Source organism: Phoenix dactylifera, chromosome 6 (assembly GCF_051530095.1).
Source record: "Phoenix dactylifera cultivar Ajwa chromosome 6, Ajwa_hap1_PhDact_Kaust_v1.1, whole genome shotgun sequence".
Taxonomy (NCBI): Eukaryota; Viridiplantae; Streptophyta; class Magnoliopsida; order Arecales; family Arecaceae; genus Phoenix; species Phoenix dactylifera.
The window spans coordinates 16,514,990-16,520,921 of NC_143195.1; the positions used below are offsets into that span (position 1 = coordinate 16,514,990).

Consider the following 5,932-nt stretch of genomic DNA (forward strand, 5'->3'; position numbering starts at 1 on the left):
GGGGAGAGCTCGGTTCAAGGAAGGGGGGAGGCGACGGTTTGAATAACAGAGGAGGAGGCTCTGTCCGGGTGGAAGAAAAGTGAAAGAAGAAAAAGAAATAAAAAAAAGGAAGGGAGGGGAAAGAGAATATTTTGGGATATTTTGGGAATAATGGGCGCTGAAGATTTTGACACGAAGATGCGAGGTCGTCCGGAAGCCATGAGCAGCTAAACCTCGGTTTAGGGGTTTGATGAAGCCATAGAGGAGTATTCGTTTCATTTTTATTAATTTGAGTTTGTATTGTAAGATTGTTGCATGATGAAGAATTTATCAATTGATCTTTATGATTTATCCAATTTATGTGAATCATTTATCTTGCATAAAATATTTTACATAGATTGATCTATTTCATCGAATCCAACACCTGTGGTTTGGAGGAGATATTCATGTGACATCGATTTCATGTTTAATGATTTAATGATCAGATGCATCATGCTAGGTTAGACAGGTCATGCTTATCGTTAGAGTAAATGGTTTGTGCTAGACTTAGATGATTCATGTTGGAAATTAGTTATAATTTTCTTTTATGATTGCTTTGGCTTGTAGTCGGAAGCAATCAAGTCTTAAATACAACTCAATCATTGAAAGCGTCACGAATATAAATCTATCGGTGGATTCTAGCCCTAAACACCTCCCTCCATAGATAATTCATACTATTACATCCATATTAATTCTTAGTTTTTATCATTTACTCTAGCTTATACCCTTTGAAGTATTTCTAAAGAAAAATAACTTATTCTTCAATCCCTGTGGACCGACACCCGTAATCACTATCCTACAGGATACGTGCTATTGCGTGGTTTATTTTTGAAATTGAAAGAACCGATCAATTTTTGGCGCCGTTGCCGGAGATTGCTAGCATAGTTATTTTTTTTTCATTAAAAAAATATTTTTTTAAATATATATATATCTAAAATAAAAATATTTTTTATTGTTGTTACTTTTTTATCTCCTTTTTCTCTCCACTAAATTTTAATTTTTCTTTTTATATTATCAATTTTTGGCGTCGTTACCGTGGATTGCTAGCATAGTTGTTTTTCTTTTCAAAAAAAAAACTTTCAAAAAAATATATATCTAAACTAAAATAAAATATTTTCTATTTTTGTTACTTTCCTTATCTTCTTTTTCTCTCTTACTAATTTTTGATTTTTCTTTTGGTATTATTTGATCATGAATCGAAGAGGAAGTCTGGGACGATCAAAAAGGAAACTGCTGGAAAAGGAATGCTGTAGAGGTTTGCCTAAAAAAAATAATAAAAAAATTGATGGAGAAATTTCCTTTGGTAACCTCTAAACCTTTCTTATTTAAATTGATTCCCAATTAGCTTGAAATTTTGTGGTGATTGTTTGATTTTAATTTCAGCAAAAGTGTAAATGCATGCTTGATACACATACACTAATTAATCCGCACATAGTAAGGACAATCACCCCAACAAGATAAGAACTGAATTTCATCACCAGATTCTTGCCCAAATTAGGTGAATCAATTCTCACTTAGCTATCACTTTAATTAAAATCAATTAGACGTTGGCCCTTAGGGACATTCGAGCTCAATAGGACGAAGATCACCGAAAATTGCACCAATTTCGCTCTGTGGCTCAGTTGATGTCTAGGCAGGCTTTGTCCCTATAAGGGAGGCAGTTCATCTGTTCGAGGCAAGTGGTTTTTAAGTGGGACCTTTGCAAACACATCGTGACCCCCCCACTTACCTGGGAGCTTACCTGGTCAACTCAGTTCATTAGACCGGATTGGGGGCTTAGGTGCCCTCTTCAAACCAGTTAGGAGCTGTTTAGTGATTTTAGGGCAAATACAAGGATTTGATGTAGTTTTCTTTTATTGCATACTTGACTGATCAAGTATTAGTTTATGCACGAGAATCTTTCTAGAGTGCGTGACCTATTACCTTTTGACCCTAAAATAGAACGGACCCTTAAGATCAAAACATTAGAATCATCCCCACCTATCGAGATGGCTGAAGAACAACCCAAACTCCTGAGGGAGTACTTTACTCCCACCATTTACACTTCTCCATCTTGCATTTGATTACCTGAAGTAGCAGCTGTACAATATGAAATAAAGTCTAGTGTGATCCAAATGCTCCCATCTTTTTATGGGCTCACCAACGAAGACCCATATAAACACCTAGATTAATTTCTTGAAATCTGCACCACTATCAAGATTCAGAACTTCACTGATGATGCTCTGAAATTTAGATTATTCTCCTTCTCCCTTAAAGACAGAGCCAAGCAATGGCTGAATTCTTAAGAAGCCGATTCGATTCGTTCCTGAAATCAAATGCAATAAGAATTTCTTAAAAAATACTTTCCTATAGGAAGAACAAACCAGTTTAGACGTGCCATCACAAGTTTCTCCTAAACTGAAGGAGAAGAATTTCATGAGACTTGGGAGAGATTTTGGGACCTAATCCGAAAATGCCCACATCATCAAATACCTAAATGGCAGCTAGTGCAATGTTTCTATGATGGATTGACTGAACGAAATCGTCAGATGATCGATGTCGCATGTGGGGGGACTTTCATGCTTAAAAATGAACATGAATGTGGAGTGATTGATTATACCCCTATTTGATTTTGATGAGCTCAAAGCATTTGAGTATATTTCATGTTATACTAATGAATTCAATCTAGTGTTTCAGGCGAATATATGTGAATTTATGTTTAAGTGCATCGAGCCTTGGTTCAAAGTAATTTGGCTAGGTGATTGAACTCAATTGAACCAAAGTCTGAAGTTCGAGTCGACTCTGGAAGATTGCGAGTCGACTCTAAGTGTTTCAGAGGTTCTGGGACAAGCTCGAGTCGACTCCGATACACTACGAGTCGACTCCGACTGAGAACAGACAGAAGGATAGAAAGATGAATTTCAGACCCTATCACCGAGTTGACTCTGAAGATTACGAGTTGACTCCGATGCTTGTCGAGTCGACTCCCGACGGTTCCCAGTCGACTCCAAAGGGTAATAGACAGAAAGACAGAATGATGGTTTTTAGACCCTGTTATCTAGAAGGTTACGAGTCGACTCCGATGTTTGGCGAGTCGACTCCCAGTTATGTTCGAGTTGACTCCCAGAGGAAAGCAAGTCCAAAAGGCAGAGAACCATTTTCGGAGACCCTGAGAACGAGTCGACTCCAAGTATTCCAGAGTCGACTCCCAAGTCAGCCGAGTCGACTCCAACAAGGTGCGAGTCGACTCCGAGGCAGTTCAGATCAACAGATAGAGGATCGGCCTTTCGGACTCTGAGAGCCGAGTCGACTCCAAGAGAACCCGAGTCGACTCGAGAGAGAAAAGCAAAAAAAGGTATATCTAGAACCCTGAGAACGAGCCGTCTCCAAAAATCCCGAATCATCTCTAGATATTGGCAAGTCGACTCCAGGTTTGGTCCGAGTCGACTCCAGGACGGGACAGCACTTTAATTCAAATTCTGAACAGTGGGCGAGTCGTCTCTAGTGAAGCATGAGTCGACTCCAACAACAGCCGAGTCGACTCTAGATCGAGCGAGTCGACTCCGACCCCAACGGATACATTCACTACAAAATAATTGATATCTCCCGGCGCTATATTTGGTCTATACCGACGCTTTTAAGCGTCGGCGAGTTTCTCACCCACGCTCCCCAAAGCGTGGCTCCGACGTCGGACAGGTGGGAGTGGAGCCGGTTTAGGCCGACGCGTGAAGAAAGCGTCGGCGGTCTATGCCGATGCTTTTAAGCGTCGGCGAATGTGGCCTATACTGACGTTTTTAAGCGTCGTTAACTATTTTCGCTTAGCCGACGCTTTTAAGCGTCGGCAAACTTCGACCACCCTCGGCACTGTTGGACTACACAGACGCTTTAAAGCGTCGGCGAAGGTGGCCTATGCCGACGTTTTTAAGCGTCGTTAACTATTTTCCCTTAGCCGACGCTTTTAAGCGTCGTTAAAGGCGTGCCATTTTTTGCCGGTGCCGGTGGCTTTTGCCGACGCTTAAAAGCGTCGGCAAATGAATTTTTTTTTAAAAAAAATTTATAAAAGTAATTTTTAATACCCTGTACATATTAAATTCTAACAAAACAAATACACTAAATCACATATATAACAAAATACACGTCACAAACAAGAACTTTGATTACATTCATATTATAATATTTGATTACATTGTACTTCAAAAACATTCTAAAAATATACATCTCAAATTCCTAAGTACACAATCTACGATATGTATCAAGGATCGACGGCATCATCTCTACGAGTAGATGAAGTATCATCAACCTACAAGAAAAAAAAATACTTTAGAAACTAAAAATACGAAAGTCATCACGCTCATACAAGAATGCATTATGATTATATAATATATTCAAATATATTTAGTTATGTACCGGAGGAGCAAATCTCTGCAAAAAAGATGAAATATGGTCAAGCTGATCCTGCAAAGATTGTATCTTCAACTCTTGGCTCTGCTTCAACTCCGCCATATCAGTCATATGACTCTGCCTCATCTCCTCTATCCTTGTCTCATATGACTGCTTTATCTGTGCCATCTCTGTCTTCAAACTACAAACCTCTGCAGTGCTAGTACCTTGTCTGGCATCTTGGGTATATCGGCTCACTGCAGACAGTTGAGTGGGGGTAACTCCGATACCGTAACCCCTCACGCGACCATAACGTTCTGGGCCCATCAATTCTGCATAGACCTGAGCCTCGACGCGACTGGCCGCGTCGGATGATGACGACTCCCCGACGCGCTCTGAAATGAGATTTATAGCTCTTTCCTATATTTCTCTCAAAAAAATAAACAGTCACATTAATAATTTAAAGGAAGTAAAATTAATAAAATAATTATGATCAAATAAAAAAATGAATACATACAACTATATCTCTCGACTCGTCCCGGACAAAGGTGCCATCTCGGTGAGTGTGGGTCATCTTATAAAACTCTACCTCACCAGGCTCCCTTCCATGCTCTACTATCTACACATACGGAAAGTATATGGGCAAAACTATATATCATGATACGTGCTATATGTTAGTAGAGTTTCAAATAGTTTCAAAAGAACTTACGAATTCATTTCTACGTCTCGCATAACTCTTCGAGCCTGAAGTATGAGGAACTGCTTGAGATGCTCGGGCAGCTCTACCAATATTAGAATATGTCTGCCAAAATAAAAGCACACAGTATAATATGATTCAATGTATATATTTGCAATCTATATTAGTAATAAAGATAATAGAAGATATTGAAACAATATACACGACCTGTCCTCTTTCAGAAAACCAGTAGTGAACAAGCTCCCTCCATTGCTGAGGGTATACATCAGGAGGAGTCACACGAGCAACCTCCTCCTCTGTCATACCCTTGCGCTTGAAGTCCGTCTTCAATTTTGCTTTATATTCTTTCCATTTGCGGTTGAGGGACTTTAGCACCCAATCATGGCTCTCTGGAGGGAGTACAAACTTACCCTACAACAAGGTACAGAATGTTATAATAATATTAAACCTCTAAAATAAAATTATGGTACAAAGCAAATTAACATACAGAAGGTGTCGAATTAAAAAGAATAAATTCAATTCATTACCTCTATAAGTTTAAGAAGCTCAACCTTATACGAAGGAAGCATGTCATTCCACTTCGTATAGTTGAACGGACACAGCTGACCCTTGCGTGCAACCGATCCTAAAAAGCTTGATAGTAGACTTCCAGCTCTATTGATGGGCTGCCCCAATTCGTTGCATCGGATGATGATCTTCTCACCCGGAGGAAGCTTCCACACATCCTTTGCTTGAGTGGGTCCCCGTCTCGTCCTCACCGTCCCTTGTCCATCTATTAAAATTAAATAAAATATGTCTTAAAAAGTTGAAGACAAATATGAACATGAAATATGAAATATTTTATTGAATTACCCTGGA

General features: G+C 39.3%; 1 long non-coding RNA gene and 1 other non-coding gene across 2 annotated transcripts; both read right to left on the minus strand.

The window, feature by feature from the left end:
• Window positions 1–2,382: 2,382 nt before the first annotated feature.
• Window positions 2,383–2,488, minus strand: LOC149753326 (small nucleolar RNA R71). The gene has a single exon (XR_016395821.1). It is a non-coding gene; the product is annotated as a small nucleolar RNA R71 (small nucleolar RNA).
• Window positions 2,489–4,129: 1,641 nt separating this feature from the next.
• LOC148703089 (uncharacterized) lies at window positions 4,130–5,267 on the minus strand. The gene is made up of 3 exons (XR_016395716.1): window positions 5,087–5,267; window positions 4,405–4,996; window positions 4,130–4,297 (listed from the first exon to the last, which is right to left on the minus strand). It is a non-coding gene; the product is annotated as an uncharacterized LOC148703089 (long non-coding RNA).
• Window positions 5,268–5,932: the final 665 nt, after the last annotated feature.